This window comes from Anas platyrhynchos, chromosome 11 (genome assembly GCF_047663525.1).
Source record: "Anas platyrhynchos isolate ZD024472 breed Pekin duck chromosome 11, IASCAAS_PekinDuck_T2T, whole genome shotgun sequence".
Taxonomy (NCBI): domain Eukaryota; kingdom Metazoa; phylum Chordata; class Aves; order Anseriformes; family Anatidae; genus Anas; species Anas platyrhynchos.
Window position 1 is genome coordinate 4,449,160 of NC_092597.1, and position 27,564 is coordinate 4,476,723.

Below are 27,564 nucleotides of genomic sequence, written 5' to 3' on the forward strand. Positions count from 1 at the left end.
TTATTGCCTGTATTCCTTCAAAATCTCTTTGGTACGTAATTCTAAAGATCAACTAAACATACTGATAGTTTCAATTGATTTAATTAATTAAAACTTCTATGGGCCAACAACTGGGATATTTTGTATGAATAGGCTTACAGATAAATTCCCTTCTCCTCGTCTGATTTTAAGAAGTCCTGGTTTCATTTGGCCAAATTACATGATACACCATAGGACCCTTATCCAAACAGAATCTGGAAGGAGGTCTATAAACATTTAAATGAAGTTAGACAGGGCACATGGGGAAGACCCAAACACAACAAACAAGGAAGGGACACAGCAGGGCAACAAACTTTTATCTGGGTACAGAAAAACAAACAAACAAACAAAACAAAACAAAAAAAAAGCAAAACAGTACAGCCATTAATACTGTAACTCATGCAAAAACTGACCAGAGCAGGTCTAGTCTGTAGCATGTCCCAGCCAGTAAACACACAAATACACTGAGCATATTTTTTAAAGTCAAAATCTCAAAACTCCACTGATGCTTTGCAAAGAAGTGCAACAAATTTGTCAGATAGTCTCCACATCTTAAAGAATTTATTTTCTTCAAGTAAGGAATTGGTGGGGGGGGGGGGTGGAAACACACCTCACAGCACTGATTTTTTGGAAGAAAAATTAATATTACACATGTTGAGTTCAAGCAGTATAAGGGGTAAAAAAAAAATACAATCACAACAGCATATAAGTGGGCATTTTTCTTTGTTTTTTCAAAACATGTTCCATATTGTTGGATATTTTTAAGAATGCATTTACTGCTTTACTACTATGAAGACAGGATTATGAGGCCATGCTCATCTCCTTTTTGTATTGGTTGAATACAAATACTTTAGTCCAGTGTTGCATCCTTCAGTCACTGTTCTCTAAACTTTGCTGTTTTTATAGCACCCATAGAAAAAGAAGAAAAATTGACATACAGAACAGAGATTTAAGTTTATGTTACAGCAACAGGACACACTGACTTGCGAGTCTGCAAACTGTTTTTGTTTATCTAGTGTGTAATGATTCAAAACCAGTTATGGTTCTCATATCAAAGGTTCCCAGTGGTCTTCAAACTTTCAGAGAAGCAGCCATACCATTGGCAGACTTAAAGTTCCCTTATTAAGTCTTATGAAATCAATCTATTTCTACCTGAAAAAGCAAAGTAGTCAGCCTCCTTTGAGGCTCAGGCTTGACCCCAACACCGATGAAGTAAGAAACCCTTCAGTTCACACCTGAAGTTTGTTCTCAAGCCATCAGACAAGTTCCACACAGTCTCACCAGAGTTGAATACTATCAGAAAGCATCATTTACCTCTGCTCTAGATGAGGCATAGATAAAAATGAGGGTCAGAAATGCAAATTTGGGTTATTAGCTATAGGAATATCATCTCATGTTTACTTCCTTGTGCACTACAGTATGTAAGAGCTGTCTTTAGAGTTCTATGGGCTTTTCTGCATTTGCGTTCACTTGTCATTTACATACTTGGCATATTTACATACTTGATATACCGAGCATTCTTTAATCACAAACTCATTAATCATTTTTGTGATGACACCTTTCTAGCACACTAACAAATCCTTGAATCCATGTGGTCTCTTAGGAACCAAGTTCCAGATAAATCCACAGGACTTCAAGTTTTAGAAAGCAGACCATGGCCTTAAGAAGGGCCAAGCTCCTATGTCAGATGATAGGCATTCCCACAATGACAAGTAGTTGTAGATTAATCCTTTTCATGACTTCAAGAAGCATTTCTTAATTTATTGGCAAATGCTTAGAAGTGATTGAAAAGAACTGATACTGCCCCAAAGGGCCCATGCCCTTCCTCTAAAGACATATTATCAATTTTTTTAATTATCATAGTGACAGGAAAACTTGTTGAAATATTTAAAAGAGGGAGGGAGAAAAACATGTTTATGTTCATTTAGGACCACTTGAAAACAGAGAATTCCTAAGACAGAAAGATAATCATTGGATATTTAAATAATTAATTTCAGCAGATCCATTAATGGGAACCAGTGTAATATTTTGACTGATTCAGCACAACCAGCTTTCACTGATCAGCTTCTAAATTGCAATTTCTAAATTGTCACTTGCAGGAATTTTAGCATGGCACAGTGTAAATCACTAGTCAGTCATGTGCTTAGTGTACCAGGTAGAGGGTTAAGATACAAAGAGCCTGGTGACAGCCTGGCTATGATAATTAGGGAAAAATCAGGCAGACGAACATGGAACTATCATTTCCATCTCTATTAACACAGTTTTACTGTTTCTAAAATGCTAAACCCTGGACATTTATTTTAGATAGTTTAGATTCACAGCAAATACTCTGACATATTGTTGAGCATTAATAGGTTTCTGTAATTGGAGAGCTGAAGGCATAATTTCTCAAGATTCATTGTTTTTCTGGAAGATGAGGAAACTAAAAGCAGTAGCCTGATTAAGATTGCTCTTACCAGGGTTGCTATCAAAGCAACAATGCAGGATGAGAAGCAGCTTTTGCTGGTTCAAATCAGCTGCATCAATTCCCTGTTACAGAGAGCAGAAAGATTCAAAACCAGGCAGTTGTACAAGGTCAAAAGTAAAAGAGGCAACTTCTGAAGAACTTGGCAACATTTCTCCATGCTTGATTTTATTTTTTCTTAAGATGAAATATAGTTGTAAAACATGTACGTGTCTATTTTTACATTTTAAATGGAAGTGATATCAGCTTTATACTGCAATCTCAACTCAGTCAAGCTGAGCAGGGCTAGAAAAGGGAGCACCTTTCAAAGACGCTGCTACTGCAAGTGCTCTGCACAGTATGGTAAGCAGCACCTCTCTGACAATGATTTAACAGTTTAAAATGCATTGGTTTTGTGATTTTATGCTGACAAACAGGCAGTTGTGAATCTTCTATAGAAAACATTATTTAACCTGCATTCCACCAAATTGCTTGTCCTGGGAGTTGCAATTTTTCACATAAGCCATAAAGACATTTCTGAACCTTTAAGTCCAGACCCCAGTTCGTATGGTACACCTCCCATTTCCCTGCCAGCTCCCAAGGATCACATCTTTTCTCACTACATTCTCCCAGTATTTTAGCATTGTGTTTTTCCATTTTCATTTCTATCATGTTTTGTTCCACTGCATTCTGCCAAAGAATAAGTTGAAAGAGCTGCTGTAATCTTTATATAGTTTGCATATTGATTCCTGTCGTACTTTGAGATCCTTCAGATAGAAGGTTATCACAATACAGGATTCCTTCATCTGTCTTTTAAGGTAACCTTTAAAAGCAATAGAATTCAGTTCAGTCCAGATGTTTATCCAAACTGTTCTAAATCTCTGGTGTCTGGAAATCCAGAAGGAACAGGTTTTTTTGAGAGAGTTTCAATACTAATAAATATCAATTCAGACAAACTACCATATCATCCTGTCACTATAATCACATGGGATGCTAATAACACCTACCATTTCTGTAGGACTTTATAAAGATGAATCACCACAACACAGTCCTTTGCAGTATTATCACCATTTTATTACTGAGGAAAGAGTGTGTCTGAGACTGTGTTATACCATTAAGTAAGCTGTTCCTTCAATGCAAAAAGAATAGCAATGAAAGACAAGGAAACTATTACTGAAACTTTCCCAGCTTTTGTTTGGCTAGATGCTGTTTAAATATTTACATCCCACAAATTCTTTTATCATCATAGCACATTGTTAAAAAAAAGCAGGGCACTGAATAATCAGAGTGACACACTGTTTTGAGCTGCAATTTAGCAACAATATTTCATTTTATTGCAATTTCAATCACAAGAGAAAAGTCAGCTAAATGCAAAAACAAAGACGCACATCATTGTTCTCTGTTTTCTCACGCGGCTTTGAAAGTGCGATCCTATCATTTAGATAGGGCATCAACTCCTTGAAATCAAAACAATTTCCTAAAGAAAAATAACAATGTTCATTGTGTCTGTATCACAGGCTGTAACATAATCCGTTATTTAAGCTATGGAAACACTTCCTAGTTTCTGGTCTCTGAAAGCTCCGTTTTGTTGGAAAATTGGGGGGCTTAGTCGTTTGGTTTGCTTTTGTTGGTGTTTTATTCTTTTTAGTGTCATTTATTTTTGTGATTTCTCTCTCTCACACACCATTTTGGTGGATTATTTTGTAGCTTTTTGAGTTCACTGAAAAAATCCCAGCCCTCATGACTAATGCCATAGATGCCAAAGAACCCCAGGGAAAGCACTGTTTAAAAAATATTTTCGTATCTGCAGCAGAAATCTTAAAGACTTAAATCCAAGAGATGCTGTGGTAACTTCATTAACTTTAGAAGCCAGGAAATAAAACAACAAGTGTTCAATACAACCTTGACCTCACTTCCAAGTGAACATGGAGTCATTTAAACCTAACTGTATACAACCCAAAAAAAAAAATTTCTAAAGTAAAACAGGGTCTGCAGAATTAATTAAGGGCATGCTTGGCCCTACTTCACATTCAGCAGTCACCTAAGAAGATCATGCCACAATTCTACTTCCAGTGCCTGAGAGTCATGACCTGGGAGTTATCCTAAAATATGTTAACATTAGTTTTATGTTAATTACACTCTACATTGTGAAAGATTCCAAGCATCTCCCTATTGAAAAAGCATAATTTCCTGTCTGATGGAACCATCATGATTCCATGATTTTCATTGAGGACTTGGGATTTTCTGGTGAAAAACTCTTCAGTCAAGACCATTTTGAAATTTCATCTTCAGGAAGTAACCAGCTTACAGGGAACAGGCCTTGACATCACAATTCTGCCCTCTGCAGCAAAGCAGAGGCACCAAAAGGGACTTTCACTTGTTCTGTAGCTGGACAGAGAAAAGTGTCACATGCTATATGCACGTCAAAAGGAACTGCATGTTCATATGGATTTTAACAAGAAATTGTAATCCAGAATTAATTCTCATGACAGTTGATCAATAAATAAATCACTGAATGAAGTATTGCATCACACCATGTTCAAAGCATAATTAGGAAGAAAGCAAGTAATACGAGATTTTCCACTTGATGCCTCTATTCCAAATATTTTCACCACTTTTGTAGTATGAACTTCAAGACCAAAGCACAGCAAAAAAAGGGTAGCCTCAGTTTCATCAGAATGCCTGGTACACCCTCACATCTCTGTGATCACAGCAAGAGCCCCTTTTTTCCCCTTTAACTTGAATTTGTGGATGACAGGCCTTACCAAAATTAGACTTTCCCACACAAAACCTGTGGAAAACACAACTGTGTCTTCTGTCTGTGTGCACCTAATTATCAAAGGAAGCCTAGGTGAAATCTAGGTGTCAAACAAGAAGCAGAAAATTCAAAGGTGGCAAGATGGGTCACTTGATGACTTCACTGACAGAATTCCACAATACAATGCCTTAGAGCAGCAAAGGACTCATTCCATCAAGTAGCCTGGTCTAGTCATTCCTACTTCACATCCCTGCAACAAAGCACTGACACTGGTAGTACTGGTGCTAGAACAAGCTACAGAAGAACTGAAAAGGGCAGGAAGGGGAGGAGTACATGAAACTTTTCAGTATTCTTGTCCCCAAACCTTAATTCTTTTCATCACCGAACAGTTGCATCTTCTGCTCTGTACTCAGCATGCATGACACTAAGGAACTAGACATGAACTGTGATGTTCAAATAACCACAGCTAATAACTATATTCATTCTTCAAGACTTATCATCTGCATGCACACAGACTGCTGTTCCAGGAGGGTGCTGGGAGCTCTGAATAATCAAGATAGTGACGGTAAAGATAAGGCTTGCAGATCCTTCAGTTCTTGCAGAAAAATAACGAAGGATTTTCTCTGTTGAAGATAAAATAAGAATTAATCCATAGCTTTGTTTGATCCTGCCTGAATCAGGCCACTATTTATGTACACAATGAACAGATCCATCATTGCAATATTACTGTAAGACCAAGGTGGAGAAAAGGCTCTTCAGCTCCATTTTTGTTAGGGAGTCATTAAGGTGCTTGAAGAGGTTAGCTTTTGAGAACTGTACTAACATTACCAAGTCTCATCCCGACAGGCACCTTTACACTCTCCTCACCACCAAACAGGAAAACGAGTGCCTCTCAAGTTTCTTTTCTCTTCTGGAAAGGATACCAACAATCAATCTATGTACCAGAAAGAACAAAAAAAAAAGGGGGGGGGTGGGGGGGGGGGACGGGAAAGAGAGACTTGCAAACAGAGCAAATCAAACCCTCAAAAGCTGCATATGGCATTGTGTTAACTTTGATGTCAATTATTTGTGGCAGAACACATCCCCGCATGTAGCCTACTTTCTAGGCACAACACTAAAACTGGCCAGGGGTATTATTTCAATTTCTACAGAGGGTAGTTGATACAGATGAGAGTCAGTGCCGTTAGCAGAGGAGACAGCAGCAGTGACCCACATGTTTTTAACAAGGATATCTACACATGCAGGATAATTCTGGTAATTCTGATCAAAGTTACATGTACGAGAGGTACAGGATTGGGCATTGTTTGAAGACATTAGAATAAGAGACTTTAACTATATGGATAGTAAGAGAGCTCCTACTACCACCACACTCTCAGAAATTCTACAGTCTATGCCTGAAACCAAATTTCAAATCTGTTACAGCCCAGACTGAGATGCATTGGACAAATTGAGTTGCATTGGACAAAAACACCTTCTGTGCATAATTAGTATTTTGTTGTGTACCAGTAAGGTTCCTAGCAGTATTTACGTGGTCCACTTCAGAAGTTAATCCAATGAGATATCAGATACCCACTCTAATACAAGTAGATGCATTCCCATTCTTCAGCCAAGCCACCTTGCTGCTGCATGCCACCCTGATGGCCAGGGACCTAAACAACGCATTTCTCTGAATTCACAAGAGAACTAATTTCTTTGAAAAACATCGGGACTGCACCACTGTACAAGCACAAAAAAACACAAACAAACAAACAAAAAAAATGCATTGCTATTGAAGCGGCAATGAAAAATAATTTTGAAAAGAACAAAAAAGAAAACAATCATGAAAAGCCATCAGTTACTACACAGATGTGGAGTATCACCACTTCCTACAAACACCTCAGTAAGCAATCTATCACCAGACTTGTTAGTAACTGATGAGAGCAAATTCCTCCAAACAGTAACGGCCAAGGAAGCAGCTCAGCACTTTATGAAGGTCTGCACAGAACTGTAAGCAGTTCTGTGGTATTCTTAGGTATCCTGAAATTCTACAGCCAATTCTGGCCACACCAGTTCTCAGGCATGATCCTCTTATTACTATCAAGCAGCCTAGAAGCAGTATCCATCAAATGAATCAGGTATACAGAATGTGTATAAAAACACATATCACCTCAGCACCTTCCTCATTTCCCTGATCCCATAGCTAATACAGATTTTTAAGCATTATACCCACAGACAACTTGTACAGTGTAAAATCCACCACACAGATTTTTCTACCACGTATCCTGATGGCTCTGTGAGAAATATTCTGGTGTTCAGATAAAGAGAAGACTGGCAGCTAAAACCCTGAAGTTAGGTTCCAGCGAGACCTAACCCCAAAATCCCACTGAAATACAAAAGGACTCCCAGAACACACAACACTGAAAATTCCAAAATGCTCATACCATAGCAGCAAAACAACGCATCCTGAGAGCTGATTCTTAAGCACCGCTGTAATGGCTGTCCACAGTGTTGAAGGGAAGCAAAGTTGCTGTAAAATATTTAAGATACCTAAAACCCTACACCCAGAGGAAAGTAATAGATATGTCCTAAATTTATATTTGACTAGCCAGCCAGCAGTTAGAAAGTGATGACTGGTGACCAACAGTAATTGTCTGTGCCTTCACCACATCCAGTTTCTGCTCCTTGGAGACAGAAAATGACTATGAGCTTCATAAAGCAAATGTAATCCTACAATAACACTAAGAAGCCTGTGTCTGGAATACTTCTACCTTAGGAAAGTATAGTATTTGAATTTTTCAGGCCAAATCTATGTCACTGTCATAAACATAGTGCCTTTTCCTGATAGCATAAACAATGTATTTTGAATTTTAATCTTCTACAACATTATGGAGGAAGATGAGTTAGACATACAAAACTGAGGCATTTCTCAGTTTCATCTAACAGATTATAAGCTATAGAGTAGCATAATGGGTGCTTTGCACAAGAAAAAGGTACTGTTCATATTCCTTTTGAGGAAAGATTTAGTATGTATGATACAATCCCTGATACAGGTATAGAAAACACACATGGGCTTCATTTTCCAGTGCAAAGGGCAAATCTAAAGATGCAGCCTGGTATCAGTGCTGAGATAAGCAGCAGTTACTGGACAGCAGCCAGGCAGATAAAGCTACAGTATTATCCGAAGCAATATTGGTAGTGTCCTTCTGGAACACTGACTTGATTCTTATACCACCAGTAGAGAAACACAGTGGACTGAATACCTCTCTAGCTGCTTCATGCACTGAAAAGCTGCTCTAATTGTGTAGCTGTGAATCCTCCATGAAAAGGGAATCCCCAGGTAGCGAAAACCAATCTGAGACACATTGGGCACCTGCTTCCACCTCTTTCTCGGCTGATTGGGCTTATTGTGAGCCATCATGTAAGCTTCCCTCCACCTGCCTCTGGCCACTGCCTACACTTGGTCCTCTTGCAGACTCCGGTTTGAACACCCAGCAATGAGGCACAGCAGTTGTTGCCCTGTGTCTCTGCTGGAAGAGAAACCTTATAAGAGAATATTCAGATGGTACAAGTTCTATGGACTCTCTCAACACAAACTAGAGATCCAATTCAATATAATAATAATAAAGTTTAATAGCCCTAATATAGGCTTGTTGGTTTTTTGTTTTGTTTTGGTTTGGTTTGTTTTTTTGTTTTTTGTTTTTTTTTTTAAGTACCCTTCTCTCAGTATTTTCTAGAATCATTCCTCTTATTATTCTGACTTCTCCGACTGTTTCGCTATTGCTTTGTTGGCTTATCTTGCTAGAATAAATTTAAGACTATTTAATTTCTCTTACTTATTAATATTCGTATGTTACTGCAACACAGATTTATATTTCAAGCTGATAACAATGTCTATTTTTCTGACAGCCTTAATTCAGAGAATGAAGAACCCAAAGAAATCAAAACAACATTAAGTCAAAACATTACTTGATTTGTTTACAGCTACTTTGTACCTTTTCAGGGTTCAACAATGATACACATATTTCAACGGAAGTAGAAAAGATGAATAGTTTCCCAGTTCCCATTGATTGCTCTTTTTTACAACATTGCCAGTACAGCAATGCAGAGCCCTTCTCCAAGTCCTTGATTCTACCTTCAAGCAGATCTTAGACCTTGGAAGTCCGAAAACAGAATGAAACTAATTAAAATAGGAGAAAAACAGACCAAGAACCAAAGGGAGAAGCCATGTTTAAAGCAAATGGACGAAGAGTAAGCTAGTTCGACAGATGTGTCGAACAAGCACTGGTGCCTATTTGCATCATAGCAAAGGAGAACGTTAACCTTAGAAAAGATGTGGGAAGATCTTGCCTCTAATTATCAGTTTTCTAATCACACTGGAAACCCGGGAACCAACCCCCACTGCCCATAGAACAGGAAGATGCTGCCACCTACAGGTGTGAATGCCAGGAAGGCACTAAATCACAGCTGCCGGTCCTCACTGGATGTGTAAAATAACACAGTAAGAGAAGCCAGAAACCCAGTTACATGCCATTCGTGACTGTGAAATTTCATCCTATTTATTAACGTTCGTTCATTATTCCTGTTTTTCAGACAGTAATACACACACAAAAACCAGCACCTTCAGGACAGGTTAAAAACAAACAAATAAATAAATAAATAAAAGCTTGCTTTTTTAGATTTTGGTCCAAGGATCCACTCCAGGAAATACAAGACCTCTTTCTCTCCTCACAAGATGACATTTAAGCTTCGTATTGTGGGAGTAGAAATTATCCATAAATCCATGAACCCTATCTAAGACCATCAGGTCAACAGAGAACTCAAAAAAATTTGGCTTGCAATTTGTGGAAATCTGAATTTTTAGCTTTACAATGCTTATTCATAGTTCCATGACAGGTTTATAAGTATAGTTTTTGCAACAAGAGCTCAAGAAAAGCTAAGCTGAGAGAAGTTTTTAGAAGAGGCTTGAAATGGTACAAAAAAACTTGGCACAGTGGAGGAGAAAAGTAGTCCGTTATTGTTCACATGACATCAGGGGTTTGGTACGCAGTACTCAGGGAACACATTTGGAAGGACTCTGTTTTTCAGAGCTATCAATGAAAGAGGGAAAGTCTCACCTCTTGCATCCAGATAGTTCATAAGTTTATATTCCTATGGCCAGCAATACTAGCAGAAAATAAAAATAAGAATATTTTTTAAAGAATTTTTTAGGGGAAAAAACAGCTCATTATTAGAAGCTTTTCTCCTGAGTACTGTTTGGTTGCTTAAGGAAAAATAAATAAATAAATAAAAATCAGAGTGCAAATACCGCGTCATGTTTTTTTTCAGTATTTCCATCAGCATGCCAACCAGCACAACTTGGGACTGGGGACACAGCAAACCTACACTGTCTGAATGACTGCCAAACTTTACTCCCTTAAGGCATCGGGAGGTCTCTTGAAAGTAGCTGTGCTTTGAACTTCCCTGACTCCTGTGGGTTCCTTTTTAGATAATTGGTATTTTACATAGCTGTAGTGACCACCATCACAGTGAAAGAAGACAAAACAAGAAATCTACAAATGCAGAGGGCACCTCCTTCCCCATTGCCCATTTCAAGCTAATGCAACCTAATTACTCCATCTGTGTAAATTGTGACTGAACTACAACAGCCACTGGATCTTGGTCTGCTACAACATCCACAATTAATGTTCTAAGATCCCCTTCTAAGTAAACAAACCCAAACCTAAACAGCCCTAACCCTAATTTTTATGGGGGCAAAGAGGCTACTAATGACATCTACCTGAAATTCACCAGCACTCCAGTGACCAACAGCATTAACAGAACTCCTGCAGGAAGATGGACATGTGGAACAGCTTGTCTGCCTGCATGCTGAGCTGGGCAAGCAGCAGCCAGCTCTATTCTGAATCCTGCAAATGCTTAGAGCATCCTGTAGATGCTCCCCATGCGTGCGTTCCTGGGACAGCCTACACAAATGCCAGTTGGGCAACAGTTTTCAATATACTCACCCTGTTTCAGTTCAGTACTGCAAACATTGAAGTGCCATTGAATAAAATACATTTCTTGTCCCACACTTCAATCTACTCCTCTGTTACATTTACGCATCAGCCTTTTCAAAGCCTGCAAACAATATCTGACACCAAGAGAAAATTGCCACCCACATGCAACACACTAGGGATGCCATCACTAAAATCATGTCACGCATCAACCTGAATAAAGCAAAAAGACTTGTTTCCAGTGGCTATAGTAATGCACACCACTTGTATCAGACACAGAAGACTACCTAAGATTCACTCAGGACAGGGGGCTACTCATGCAAATTACACCTTGTTGGGCAAAGGCATGAGATGTATAGCAGTTTTGGGTCTTCTTTTTTGCTTGTGTTTTTGTTGTTGTTTTAAGTACCTATACATATTCTGTATCTCACTGCATTAATCAAGATCAGACAAATTCATCAGTACTATCGATAGAATAGCAAACTGAATATATGCATTGTAGTAGGAGAAAACCAGAGGCTTTGTTGATTCTCTTCACACTTATTACTGAAGGATGAACCCCAGGTTGAATAGCCTGTCATTTATGCCAGCACAAAGTCACAGAAGAATCAGGCTTTAGGAATAGAAATTGTTATACTAAACTTCATCATATTTAATTATACCTTTAAAAATTCAATTATAAGTTTCTTAATTTAAACTCACCTATATTGCGTTGGAACAAAACTAGAGCAGCTTGTACATCAACAATGCTGAAAACAGCTTACAGATCTGGGTGAGAAAATTCCTACTTGGTTCCCATTTTCCTCATCTTGTCTAGCTGAGCAGAGCTGGAAAGCAGTTCTGCAAATGAAATGTAAGAAAGAGAATCCATTCATCTCAGAGAATGTAAAAATACAACACTATTATATTGGTCACATTTTCCCCCCAAATGTAACAAGCAATACATTCTATTTTCAATCTAGAGGATTTATTTCCAATTATGGAAGACAAAATGAAAACATACAGTTCCCCATATTGCAAGCAGCTTTACGCAGACAGACCACTGTGTCTGCATGAGTCTCCTGGCAGAATCATGGACTAAAATCTAAGAAAACAAATAAAAACTGCTTCAATTTATTCTCAGTCTGAGTTGGGATTCCTGAAAGACAACCACCTCCAAAGATACCCATGTAAATTTACCTAGGTTTAGATCTGCAGCAAAACAATACCCCGCCACCCACAACACCCCCTCACAAAAGGAAAAAAAAAAAAAAAGCTTCTCCCCCAGAGAAAGAGGTTTTGTCTTGCTTCTGTTTCTCCACACACCAAATGTTCTGACAGACATAAGAATTCATCGCTGACCTGATTCATTGCTGTACATCACTGGGTGCTTTCATCATTTTTATCCAATTGCAAAAAGAAAGCATACTTGTTTGCTTCTTATGACACCTACTGTAGCCAAAAATCAATTCCACTTGATCACAGCAGCCAGTCAGCACATGATACAAAGCTCCGAAGTACTTAACCATTCTTCCTTCATAAGTTCAGCAAGAGACACTACAATATCAAGACTTCTTTATTCTGTCTATCATTTACTACCATTTAATACTATGGGACCATCTAGGTATTATTCTTATACTGAAAGATGGCTTTGGCATTTTTCCACGTAGCGACGTCCCATCACTATAAGCTCAATATTCATATCCAGCTGACTAGCAAGCTGGATGCTTGATCATGACTGGCAAAGATTCCGTTTTCCCTTTACAGCTTGGCATCTTCTGAAGTGCAAGGGATTAAGACATGCTTAAAACAAAGACCCCCCCACAAAACAAAGTTCAACCAAGCTCCCCTGCTTTCATGCTGATTTGGCTAGGCAGAAATTAGATGTGCTCTGAAAACTATTATGATTCAAGCAGACCCAACCAAAACAGCATCAGCTTAGCTACTGGGTGCTTTCCTTGGACAGTCTTCACAGATGCTAAGAAATCTGCAGCTGCTGAAGAGTCAGGTCCTTAGTAACTAGAAAGCATAGGAAGCGTTGCTACCTTGACTTAGACTGTTTCAATATTTAGTAAGTTAATGATTGTCCTTAAAAGTGTCATAGGTTCCAGAAACTGAAGCAAGCTCTGGAGTTAAATCTCTGGATGTGGCCTAGAGCAGGTTAAAAAATAATAAAATAAGAAGTATTCCTAATTTCTCTTTCTTCATATTAGCAGCCATTAAATTTGAGTGGTCCATGCCAGACAAACATGTTTCTACTCATCCCTCTCCACTGCACAATTGATTAAAGATGATTTTTCTGAATCATCTCACAGTTACAATGGGGGAATCTCCTTGTCCTTTTTACAACGTGACTGTAAGTTTCAATAGATTTGTCCATAATGCCCATGCCAGCTGATTAATAATTGAGTGTTTGGAGTAGAGGAAGTGGCATGAAGAAGGAGACTTACTGCTTTAATGTTGGGATTGTGTCTTGAGGCTTATGTCATCTAAAAGATCTTTCACTATGGCAACATGAACAAAGTTAAAATGCTACCACTACCACATATTTCAGTGGCCAGAACTAACACCACAGATGAAGCCACCACAATACAAAGCATTTCTGCAGTGCTAGAAGTGAAACTGTATTATTAATTTCATGGTTATATCAGCAAAAAGGGGTAAACCAGCTACTAATCTGCCTTTGGGTAAAAGGCAGGAGAGTGATTCTGCGAAGTCTCCAGTTGGATCTAATAGATCCCCAGGGGAAGTCATCTGAACCTTATCTTTAACTCAGCTGAACCATAAAATGGGATGAAAGCAGACCTGAACAGAAAATGAATTCTGTATTTAAGCTTCTTGCTCTGAAACTGTTACACAATTTCAACCTGAATTTGTGTCAGTATTTTACAAAGTACACGGATTTGAAAAACAGAGGGGAAAAATGCATCTTAATTGGGTTCAACAGAGAAAAACAAATGCTAGAAATGCGATCTCCTTCACTCATTAATTTCTATTCCCTGGCCTTCATTAAAGATTTTTGAAAAGTTTAAGATTTCAAAAATCAAATTCAAGTATTTTATTATCAGTAGATTTACACTGATTAAAATAAATCTACTAATGTTAGGAAAGAAAAATCATTGTATACAACTTAAAAAACAGCCTTTGCACATGTCTGCCTAAGGTTTGCACTTCAGAATCTTGTTTATATATGTATTTGCTCAGGCACAATTTTCCCATTGGGGTTGCAGTGGCAAGTTGCATGGCTGTGCCAGCTATTCTCTCATGCCATTGTCTTGGCAAGTTAGATCAATGATATGCTATGTCTCCTTTCATCAAAGAGGCAGAGTGTTTTTTGGTTTTTTTTCTTGATGAAAATTCAACAGTGGCTTCCCTGCCTCCTGCTCTTATACCATCCACTAAGCAATCTTATTTTCAAGACACTTAACTGAAGGCAACTTTGCATAAATTGTTAATAACTTAATTGCTAATAACACTACTTTAGAGCTCCAAAATAAGGATTTACGTCTAGAGGTGTTTTTTAAAAACATCATCAAATATAAAGTATTTTAAAATAACAAAACCTAAGAGCAGTACTTGAGACATTTACAGGAAGATACCCATTCCCCACTCATCCCTCTGAGGGAATACCTGGTGATGCTTTAATGAGGATAAATTACATATATATTGTACATGTATATCCCACATTAAGTTTTTTCAACAGCATGAACAAACATTGAAAGAGAAGCTCTTCTGATGCACACAAATGAGAAGCAGAAGAATAAGCTAGTACAAACTCTGTCAATAAATACACACTTCGAAAAATGGCTTCCTAGTTTATAGCAGATTTATAGTTCTTATCTCAAGTTCTCAAAGTTCATCTGAATCTCCAATATAGGGAATCTCAATGTATCGGTAAATCTTTCAAGCCAAGAAGAAAACTCACTCAAAAAAGCAATGTCCCTTATCAGTGGAAGAAGTGATAGATCCAAAATAATATATAATTCATGATGACACATATCAAGACATTACACCAAACACTGACACAAGACCTATTTACGGCTTTGCTTTGCCAAGAGTATTCCCTACAGAACCATCTCCTCTCTTACTCTGAGCCAAACACCTGCTTTGAAAACGCACATTTATTCAGAGCTGAGAAAAAGAAAAAATAATAATAAAAAAAAATCTAATTCAGCAGCCATATCTCATGATGGAAAACTAGTGGCCCTCAGCCAGCAACATATAAAAGTAAATGAAAATTTAAGCGCAGATCAAGAAAAAATGCAGCACACTATGGCTACTTTAAAAAATTTATGACTTCAGACATCAAGCTATCCATTGTCTAAAATATGCTAACATTACTGTTAAACCGTCCTTGGAAAGGAAACAAAGTTTTAGCTTGGTTCTTTCATAGCAGCTTCCTCAGCCTTCAGAGTTTAGTACCCACTTGGATTCACAAGCTCTGAACAAAGTCTTCTCACATCTTTCTAGTACAGTCCAGTGGTTTAGGGATCCCAGATATCCTGGACAGGAGGCATTTATATTTCCACCCCAGAATTCAGAACCTGGAATTACTCTGCAAATGTTAACTAGGACTTGCAACACCCTTGGGAGTGAGACCATTACCAGACAGATTTGAGAAGCACACTATATTCAGTGACTACAGGTGACACAGAGTGTAGAGTTTAAAATATATATATATATATATATATATGCATATAGTTTTAAAATGAGAGACTATTTCCCTACCAAAGCCACTACTGCAGTTCACCTTCTAATTAAATTAAGTCATTACAAATATATAAATAAAAAGTAGCTGCACTTGCACAGACGTTCCCTGACGAACTCTGCAGAACTGAAGATTTCTTCTCAAGACACAGAACAAGGAAGCATATATTTCCCTACTCACCCTACACCATCGAACTCAGGCTTTAGCCAAACAACACACCTGCAACTGTTGACAAAGCAGAACTAAACTAAGAAGAAACTAAAAGTTAGCATATACGTTGAGCAGGAGTTTCACAGTTCCAACAATAATGATTTTTCCTCTGATCTTTTTATGTCAGTCATACAGAACAATAGCATTTCAGATGTTAGTATTTTTGGTCTGAATAGAGAAAATGACTCCAAGTCCATCTGTGGTTCTGTCAAAGCAGCACTACACTAAGAACCCACTGAACAGCAGCAGTTTATAAACAGGCTGCTTACAAACCACATCAGGCAGGTCTCTGACCTGCAAGATACCAGTGTGGTAGAAGACCAGACAGGACATTTACAGACTGGAGAAGATTATATTTTAGCAAAATGGTTTCCAATTTTTTTTTATTTTTTTTTTAAAGAGCAAGAAATTGCCAAGTTGGACAACAGAAAAACAGACATGCAGACTGAAAATGTTTATAGAAGTCACACAAGAAGAATAAAAGAGAAAATGTGCTTGGGTAAACACCATGGTAATTGAAGTGGCACAGCAGGAATCAGTATAGAATCATAGAATCATAGAATATCCTGAGTTGGAAGGGACCCTTAAGGATCATCAAGTCCAACTCTTGACACCGCACAGGTCTACCCAAGTTCAGACCATGTGACTAAGTGCACAGTCCAATCTCTTCTTAAATTCAGTCAGGCTCGGTGCAGTGACCACTTCCCTGGGGAGCCTGTTCCAGTGTGCAACCACTCTCTCTGTGAAGAACCCCTTCCTGATGTCCAGCCTAAACTTCCCCTGCCTCAGCTTAACTCCATTCCCGCGGGTCCTGTCGCTGGTGTTAATGGAGAAAAGGTCTCCTGCCTCTCGACACCCCCTTACGAGGAAGTTGTAGACTGCGATGAGGTCTCCCCTCAGCCTCCTCTTCTCCAGGCTGGAGAAAGTATAATGCTTACAAACAAGAGTAGAATAGTAATTTTATACATATACACACACACCCCTATATACACTCATGCTCACCCACTTACTTGCCTAGTGCAGTTACATTAAAGGCTGATTGAATCTGACAATGCTTCCCATCACCCTTCCCCCTCTTCCCTTCCCTTCCCCCCCCCCCCCCCCAAAAAAAAAAAAAAAAAAAAAAGGAGCAGGAAAAAAAATACATGATTCCCCAAGGACAGGCTGAAAAAATAACGAGCAGTCTAGCAATTCAGCATGTCTCATTCTACACATCAAACTACCATTTGGAAGGTGAATTTTCACCCATCCTCTTCCTGAAGGCACATATGAAACAGTTGAATTCAGAAACCTGTACTGACTTTGTCCGCTCCCCAGAGCCCTGGGCTGCCTTGATTGCCTTTTGCAGTGAGGAATCAAAAACTCTCTAACATCCACTGTAATCCAGTCCAATTTCCCCTTAATCATAGGGAAAGCCTGGTCTTTTCTGGCAGGCTCCTGTGAAAAGTCTCCTCTGACTAGCATGGGCTACGCTGAAATTTTTAATAATAAAACTGATTATTCTTCACCACCCTAGTAGGTCAATCTGCAGACTCAGGGACACCCGGAGAAAGACCTCAGCACAAAGTTTCCATAATGATGCACAAAACCAAAACATGATACACACATATTACTACAGTAGGAAACACCCTGCACCTTGCTAGGACAACATAACCAGATCACTCCACTCTCCCATCTGATATTACAACATTAATGTAGAGGTGAAGGGTCCTTACCAGACAAGATGTCTGTGAACATCAGAACAACCACATTCTCAGGTTTAAGCCTCTGCTCAACCAACAGATCACATGGCCAAGTTCAAGGCACGGCTCAGACCATGCACTGTAGGCCTCTCACTGAAGTATCACTAGAGAAAGGGTGTTTTGTTGTGTTTATTTATTTATTCAGCTGTTAAAGCAACCTTCCACCTAGAACCTCCAGTTCTTGGCTCCCTAGTTTGTAACCACAGACAGTCCAGGGCTGGCAGTTTCAATTACAATCTGCTTTTCTGAATTTAAAGTCAGCATTAATTGGCATACCTAAACTACACACAGATAGTAAGTGAAATAAATAAGGCCTTTAACCAGTCAAGTGGTCCTATTTTCTGTCTTCATAATGGTAAAAACAGTCCATTAGTAAGTGTGCATCATTTAGACTCTGTGATACTGCAAGCTTTATAATAAAGCTAAGAAAAGAAGAGGCTAAGTCAGATGGCAGCAGTGAAACTACCCACCTCATTTACAGAGGGAGAAAAATGAGAGGGTTTTGAATAGTAAAAATAATAATAATAATAATGCACAAACAAATATAGTCTTATTGGCATCAATACCTTCAAAACAAGGACAACACCTAGTTTTATCGATTCTGTTCCTTGGATGCATTATTCCATTTCTTTCCCTTTTCTCACAAAATAAAGAGAATCCATCCAATTTTACCCAATAAATAACTCCTGTTCTTGAAAGAGAAAAAAAAGAGCAAGTATTCTCTTGACTCCTAGCAGCAGAGGACTGGACCTACTAAGAATGTAAAAATCAGCTAATTCAGTGTGCCTTCATGGATTGAAGTTTTACAGATCTTTATAAAATAAACAATTTAATTTTCATAGAGAAAAAGCAAGACATTAAGCAATCACTAACACTTTTTCTTTTAAGGTTCTCACAGTAAGATAAATGACCTTTCTAGGATCCCCAAGGAAAACGGGGAAGGGCTGGAAAAGAAGTTTCCCTGAGAGCTTGCAGCACTATGCTATGACCAAAAGATCATCCTTTCATGCCAAGTGTCAGGTAGGAATGGCTTGCTAATGGGCCACAGGAAGTGATATCCATTCATATTTTAAAAACCCAGACAGGTTTGGTAAGAGAATAACATTACTGAGTTTAACTGGGATGTTTTAAGGACTTTGGCATGAAACAGCACGTCCTTTCTCAAAATAAATAAATCTCAAATAGCATGTCCTTTCTCAAATTAAATAAATCTAAATAATTTGGTTAAAATGGAAGAACATGGCCACTGAAACTGCTATGACAGATTTGAAATATAGTGCTCTAAACCAGCTTAATTTTCAGCAAACACTGTGCAGATGCTACATTGTATAAGAAATAAGTAATTTATCATAAAAGTGATAAAAAGCCCACAGCGGGGGTATTCAAACAAAAAATAACAAGAGATCACCTTCCCTAAAGACTAGGAGAAACTCTTCTTTTTTTGAACAGTTATTTACATGCAAGGAAATTAACTAAGAACTAAACCAATATGAAATAAAGTTTTGAGGTAATTGCAACACTAAGCAGTGAAAATAAATAAATAAATAAAGCCATTTTTCTATAGCTTCCCTAACATGGGATGCTTCTCTTTTTCTCATTGAATAGTTTGTCCCTCTGATATAACACAGTTATGCTAATCCACACTAACAATTGCGAGGCCAATCACAAATTACCAGACCCTACAAATTAGCAAGATAAGCAAACAAACATTATTAAAAAGCCAAGTCAAGGATATGACAGCACATCATTTACTCTGTTCATTTGTTTTTCAAAAGTAATTTAAGTCTTCTGTTGTTGGTAACTATGGAGTGGTAGAGGTGGGCAGAACAAGTGAAAAAGCCCCTACCATCAACATCCATTTATTGGCTTTCACATCCATTCCCACTTAGCCTGAAGAACCAGGGCTGCAGTCCCAGGGAGAATCAGAAAAAAATCGTTATGGTGCTGCTGCGTGCTGGAATCCGCACATAGGTGGTGCAGCCATACCAAATGTCTGTGAATGTATAAGGAGCCTTCCAATCCACAAGCATCTGTCAGGTGCCCCATTCAACAAACAGGTCAGTATCTGCCACCAGCAGTTTGTTATTTGTAATGCACAAGTCAACACAAAGAATTTAGTCTAAAGCATGTCAGCAAAAGCTACTTGTTGATTAATTCTTGTCATGACTGAACCTATAAAAAGATTGAGGCCATTTTGCAAATTATCCGCAGCAGGACGAACAGGGTATGTTCACAGCATCAATAGCTAGCTGTCTCCTGTTCCGACTGTGGTATAACCACAAAGGTAACTACCAAAAATCTACTGCATGCAGTGGTTAAAACGGCAGAGATCTGGGGCAATACAAACAAGGAGGGAGTTATGAGAGCTCTCAAGTGTGCAAGGCTGGAGGCATTTTCGCAGTACACATTTTGCATGAAATATGTAATCTGTACATTTAATTCAGGTAGCTTTGTTCTTATTACTCCTCCCAGCTCTCTGCTGGATTTTTAGTAGTAAGAGCCTATGACATATGGTGCAGTTTCCTGGTTGTTAGCAAAGTAGCTTGTGCTGCTCAGCTCCAACGGCAGGCACATACAGACGGGCAGCAAACTCAAATTTTAGCTGCATTAAGGCACCAGCATACCAGCTTGTACAAATGGGAAGTCTTTCACCAGCTCTCCTATATAGACAGAAATGGATTTTCCTCTCTTTTGGCTAGAACATGAAGCTACAACAGCCCTTTTAGATATCTGTTCAAAACACCTGGGCCCTGGAGAACAGGCTGGTGCAGACAGCCCAGCAGGCAGCAAGAGCTGCTTTGTGTTGAGGACCTGTGAACTTCAAGCTGAGACCCGGCTCTGCAGAGGCACTTCCCTCCCCTTCTGTGTTAGCACCCAGGGCTCAGCCTTCCACCTGCCCTGCCATTTTCAGCCAATTTGTTCCACAGCAAATTACTATTCTGCATGCATCTTTGTGAAAGGGCCACATTAACCTTTCTGCTTTTCTCCACTTTCAGCATGAAGCTTGAAGAATTGCACAGTGCACACCTTTCCTTTGTACTTCTCTGTTCAGAGGTCCAGACCATGACTCTGGCTGGTTTGTACTTTCTGAGTCCCTCCTAGGCAGGCAAGGAGCTGTCTCTTCTATATTCCAGTTTAAGGAAAGGGTGCAAAAATAACCAAAGCTAAATTTTTCTCCATTCTTCTGTCTTCCTCTTTTTTTTTTTTTTTTTTTTTTTTTTTTTGAAAGAGAGGGAAAAGTGTTTTTTTGTTTGGTTGTGGTTTTTTTTTGTTTGTTTGTTTTTGCCTTACTGTATTTTCAAAATGCATTTTTCCCCGATATAGTCCCCTCCTTTGATGTTCAGACTGTAAAAATAGATTTATTCTCCCATCTTAAGAGTCTTTGCAGCACCCATGCAACTCAGCCTTGCCTGCCCTCTGCAGTCACTATCATAACATCCAACTCTCTCCTTTTTCTCAGTCAACTTCTGCCTCTTTGGCTCAACTTTTTAAGCTCAATGGAGCTGTCAGAAAGACTTGTGAGCCTCAGATCTCCTGATCCTACTTGAATCATGCTGCAATTCTCTACTAGTCTACTGCATGAGATGTTAAATATGATTTATAACCTATTTTTAGAAAACAAATTCAAATGATATGTGTTTCCTTTACATCTCTCTTTTCCTCCTCCATAGATACTCCACTGCATCTGGAGCACATAGGATTAAGATTCATTTTAACACTGATTTACGTGACCTCCAACAAAAACAAACAAACAAAACCAGCATCTGTAGCTAGCCACCCCATGTCCACAAAGCAAATAAATCCAGAACCCAGAACTTGTAGGACCTGCACTGAGGTCCACAAAACAGCATTAGGCATTGTCTCAAGAATGAAATGGTGGGGGGGGGGGAGTAGTTTGCTTATCCCTCCATCGATCCAATCAATGAACTAAGCCTAAAAGTCTCTCTTTTCCAAACAGATCGTATGGCTAGGGTGCAACTGACTAATAAGGCACCAGAATTCCAAAGTAAAATGGCAACCCAGAAAGGATTTTTCTCCTTTGGGTTCTACCCTAAAGCAACTTTGCTGCTGGATCAGAGTTCGCTATTTATAGCTCAAAAGTCTCTTCTCATTAGCAATAATAACCTCATTATCTGTGGTGAAGATTGAACACTTTTTGCATGCTCTTAAATAACTTACTCCAAAACAGAATTGGACAAATGCCAAGTGTAAAATATTAGTGATACTTTGGAGAAAAATCTAGTTCTGTCAAACCCAGAATCCTTCCTGAGAAACTGTGGAGCAGATCTCCACTGTTTACGTGTTTATAGATTTTTCTTCTTGTTTGAGACTAAAATAAAGTAGTCCTGATTATGCTTTAAAATTCAATCTTTTTTTCTCAGAAATTGTAAAATAGATGAAAAATGCAGAGGACAAATGCCATAACTTTATGCTTTTTGGGGGGCCTTCTATGCTCAAAGTCATCTGCCTTCATAACCAGTCCAGTGTGAAGTTGTAGTGTATGTCTGTTGACATACACTTAAAACAAGCTGCCACACATTTCTCATCTGTTTTTGCAAATATATTCCAATACAGTTGTCACCACCATCACCACGCACACTTCCAAAACAAAGCAGTCCTACAGGATTCTGTCAAAGAAAAGTCTCTCGCTATGATCGTCCAGCAAGTGTTTCCTGTAGGTTGAAAAGATCTCTCCTCTTCTTTTTTGGGGGTTTTAGTTTTTTGTTGCTGTTTCTCCCCCCCTGCAACTCACTGTATTTTTAGATCACTAGCACTACCACAAAGCAGAAAACAGCTTTCAGAGTGAATACATATTCTTGCTTATTTCATTTGGTTATATTTTTGCTTATTTTTCTTTCTTATTTCTATTTCTATTATTTTGCAATTTGGTTATATTTTGCGTATTTCCTTTGGTTATATTTGGTCATCTTGAAAAAAAAAGCCAAGAGACCTTCTTTTCCTGTACCTCTTCTATGACACTAAAGTACACTACCAGGGCCCAAACAGGGAGACAAACATCCCTTGGCCACACAACACTCCCACTTTCTTCAGTTTCAGGTAGATGTGGTACTTGTTATCGGTGTTCCTTGAACTTTTAAACACGCATACTTCCATACTTCCTTGTTCCTCAAAAGCCCACCATGTGTCCAACAGATGGACAGTGCTTTCTTCTTAAAATACATGCAGAGACACTACCTGGTAGCAAGGACAGCTGTAAAGAAACAGTATTGAGATACATTTCCTACCTTACTACAGCCCTCCGAACCACTGTTGTGATTTTGTGCAGCTGTAAGGGAAATGGAGCAGCTGGGAACTCCGAAAGTATAAATTAATACTTATAATCTATTTACTCTTCACAACATTTACGAAGTTTTTTTTTGTTGTTTTTTTGTTTTGTTTTTTTTAAGAGAATACAAATAGGGATTAGACTTCACAAAGTGGAAGCTCAGTTACAAGCAGAAGCTTATGAACTTTGTGATCAGCAGGTAAAACAGCAAAGACATGCATTTCTGAAGAAAGGGTTAAAATTAGCATGGTGTATCATTCCAGTTTAATTGGGCTAGATCCTCTGTTGGCATAAACTAATACAACTGCATCAACTCAAATTAGCCTGTTGAAATGGACATAGCTTTAGCTATTCCAATGCCAGAAGGAGCCCATTATGTGTGTCTAAGTTCTTTTCATGGCACACGCCTGAGGAGGATACCTATTAATTCCTCCATCAAGGCCAATAAAATGTACTTCTTAAAATATCCTAGAGTCTGGCTCACACGTATGGGGTACAAAATCTGGTAGAACTGTTACAGAGTTACTCATATCATGGAAGGCAAAAGAGGGAGCGAGGGCTCCCAGTGTAATCCTCTCATTTCTCTCGGAGGATTTCCTGTAATATTGCACACATTCTGCCAGCCAGTCGTGAAGAGGGAAAAATGCCCTCCACAAAAGGAACCCTGACTGAATGAACCATGACTTCATTTCACCCCACGAGGTGCCCAGCAGCACTGTAACTATTGTGCAATTGTCTAGAATGTGTCTTAGGGGACGCCTGTGATGGATTTTCTTGTTTAGCCATTTGTGCAAAAATCCTAGGCTTTGCTACACAGCTGGATTTGCTTTGAGAGCCGGCTGTTGATATCCCCTTGGAAGAAGCCACACTACAAAGGAAAGTTCAGGATACCCAACATCTCAGTGCTCAGCACTACAGCGAAGGCAGAAAAATTGGGGTGCAGAGGGCACAATTTCATTCAGCTCATACTGTAAATTGAGTCAGTTTTTGGGATCAGGGGTGGTTATTTTTGGAACAGATTCCAGGATGACAGCGTAGGTCCTGCCTGTATGTTAAAGTCTGACCTGTGGGTATATCTTTGTAGCAGTATATTCATCCAACATGATAACAATACTGAAGTCAACCAGGAAAAGTTTTTTAAATTTATATTGGATTCCTGATATCCTTGAGGAAATTATTTTGACCTTATATTGCTGAAAGTTCTCCCTGAGTTATACTGCCAAAGCTCCTTTGTGGCATATAAGTTTATTAAAAAAATGCCTGTTGCAGATTTTCTGATCAGAACCTAGTAATGCAAGTCAGACGCTTCTGTTCAGCTGATTCAGTGATAGTTCTCTTCAGTAGGGAGAAATTACTTTTGTGTAAGAAGCAATACCCAGCTTGTTTCAAACCTCAGCCTCTGGCAAATCTGTCATAGCAGGAGACATTCCCTGTTTCTTTGACAGATTGGCCTGAGGCTGAAAGTTAATCTAACATGTCAGAAAAAGTATACAGTAGGTAAAGAAAAAAGCCAAAGCTAACCCTCTCAGCATTTTACATCAGGGCACATTTGAAAGAAACACTCATTTATAGATAATAAAAATATTGCTCTAAATCTTTAAATTAAAATAAAAAGAAGGCATAAAGTTATGCTAGCAATAAAAAATAAGCGTATAGAATCAGTGGACTGGAATCTGTAACCTACACCAGGAACAAAAACTACTACCACCAGCTAAGATCCAAGAAAGCTCATTTTTGCTATTACAGATCAATTTTCATTCTTCTTATCACTCAGAGTGCCAAATTAATAACTGGTTTCAACACCATGATGCATAAAAACATGAATTTTGGCTACTACTACAATTTTAAAAAGCATACTTGTCAATGCTATCAATGTGTAATTTTGTTGTTGTCATCGTTCTGTATATCACTCCACTCAGCAGCACAAATTTGTTTCAGTTCCCTGTTCCTTTTTGCTGATAAGGTCCCTGAAGTTATATAAACCATCGTTCTTAGAAATACACAAACATGCAAACACACTGAAGTTTTTGCTTTCAACTCTGACCCAGATCTTAGGAAAAGTCAACAGAATTGCTGCTGGCTAGCACTAGTCTTGGAAAGCCAAAATGAGCCAGAACCACATTCTCTGTGGGAAATGCAGTTTTATCAAAAGACTGAATTATTCCTGCAAAATATTTAATGACTAAACTCCCTTGACAAGTATTGAAGCAAGAAATGTTTATGTTATTTTGTTCCAGTGATTTGATTCTCAGTTGTACCAAGACCATAAGATTATATTCACAATTTTACATTAGTAAAACGACAATACTGAATGTCTCAAAAAATAATTTCTATTCAATGAAAGAAAAATCTTAGTACTGGGGTGGAAGAGGGTTGGCGAGAGGAAAGATCTGATATAGAAAGAAAACACATTTAGCAGTGTGAGATTTTCTCAGGGGGTTGTATTTTAAGGCAGCCACATCCAGACCATTAAAACAGGATGAAATACTGCATGCTTATTGCTATTCTAAACACGTAAGGAAAATTTCATGAAAACTTCTTATGTTGCCAACTTTCTTAGGCAAAGCAACACTCCTGATTCATCTGTACAGCGTTTAATATAAACAGCTAAAACCGCAAGAAAGGAGTGTGATAATCTTTAATCCCTGTACCATTTCATGAACTGAAAAAAGTATAATGAATGAAGCAACTCACCAGCCAGTCTACAAATTGTGCTAAGGCTCTGAATACCCTTAGTCAGTGTCAGCTAAAGCATCATTTCCGAAGTATTAGGTCTTTAACTCCTTATTTCAATAGCCTGGCTATTTTTCTCGTAATGCAATAATGCTATAATAAGGACAATTGTTAAAGCAAAGGGTACTTTGTTCCAGATGTCATCTGACATGGTTCAGTTTTTTTCATTCCCCTCCGGGCTGCTGGAAAATGCTGCTTGGGCAGCCCCTTTCTACTGCTCTGCTCCCTGCTGGACCCTCCTACACTCACACAGCTACGGACAGAACAGTGCTCACAAGCATATGTATGCTGGGGAGAAAAAAAAAAAAAAAAAAAGAAAAAAAAAAAGAGAGAGAGAGAGAGAAGCAGAGAGCTAGGCTGTATCTGGAAGGAGGCAGCAGAGCCAAGTCAGGAGAAGTAGTAACTGAGAAGGCAAAGGGCAGCAGGAAGTGAAGCACAGATCTAGAGGGGAAGGCACCACCTCAAGCCCCTCTACAGCTTTTTCTACTCCATGCACTGAGTGGCTGCCTGCTCCACCACCTCTCCCAGCTCCTTAGTCCTAGGTGAAAATAAAACTGGAAATGAAAAGAGTGGGTACGTCTAAAGCAAGAGTGAGAGCACAGTACTTCTGGATCACACAAGCCTGGGAAGTGACTCCAGATACTGCCACACAGAGATGGGGGGATCAGACCAAGATGGATGAGAAGCAACACTTGGGACAAATGTGTACCACCCCTCTTCTGCCAGCACCCTCTCTCCTGACCCATCAACCCCAGAACTCACTGCATTACCACATTCTCCCAGCAGCTGTGCAACAGTGGATCAGCTGAGCACCTCCACTGCATTTACAAGTCTCAAAGAGCAATGACAGTGGGGACAAAGAGGAAGGAAGAAGGTTTAAAATGTTTGAGAACCAGAGTCTTACTGGTTTCTATAAAGACTAAATAAATCCTGAATTAAATGCTTTCCAAATTCTGCATAAGCACATCTCTTGTATCTATGAGGATGATTTAATGAATGACTGAAAGCGCCTTGAAAACAAAGCACTAAGCATTGTTCTTTTTATAATGTATGTTTTGAAAAATTGACCAGGCTCATATTAATCTAGTCAATGGCAGCTTTCCAGCTTGATAGCTTCATAATAGGTATCTTGGCCTTTTGAGGGTCTTTTTTTAATCCCTCAGAGAGGAATATTTGCAATTGCATGTGAACTATCATCCTCAGGAAGGAGGAGATTCCACATTATATTTTGCTGCTAGCAAGCTTCTTCTCATGATGAATGCACCAATCTTCATCCTCTCCATTCTGATTTTTCATAGGAGTATCTGTGACAGCAGGCATAAAGAATCCCATCTGATTTTGCATCATTTTGCTTTCCCAAAGTTCTGGGAGAAGCTACAACATATAAAGGGGAAAAAAAAAAAAAGTGGTTTCTTCTTTAAATAACAAAAAGGAAATCCCAGTGTTGTTTTAACAGTTATCCACCAGTGCAGCTCCTGTAGTAGTAATGGAAGAGATTCTGCCTACATACCATATGGAAAAAGAAAAAAAAAAAAAAAAAAGAAAAAGAAAAGTCTGCAAGCTAAAGCTAAGTTTAAGAGATGAAATTTCACAGACCTGAGTAGTACAGAAAGTTAATTTCCTCTCTTCTGTTAGATGAGTTCTCCTTTGGTGCACTTACAGCACTGCACTGACAGATGATTTGAATGAGTCTGCATTGCAGGGATTTCTCAAAGTT

At 38.7% G+C, this 27,564-nt stretch overlaps 1 long non-coding RNA gene across 1 annotated transcript in view; it reads right to left on the minus strand.

The window, feature by feature from the left end:
* Nucleotides 1-27,564, minus strand: part of LOC101799056 (uncharacterized) — a 140,248-nt gene that overhangs the window by 87,003 nt on the left and 25,681 nt on the right. The window contains exon 9 of the long non-coding RNA XR_011812148.1: nucleotides 11,891-12,028. This is a non-coding gene — a long non-coding RNA (uncharacterized lncRNA). The remainder of the gene's footprint in view (nucleotides 1-11,890; nucleotides 12,029-27,564) is intronic.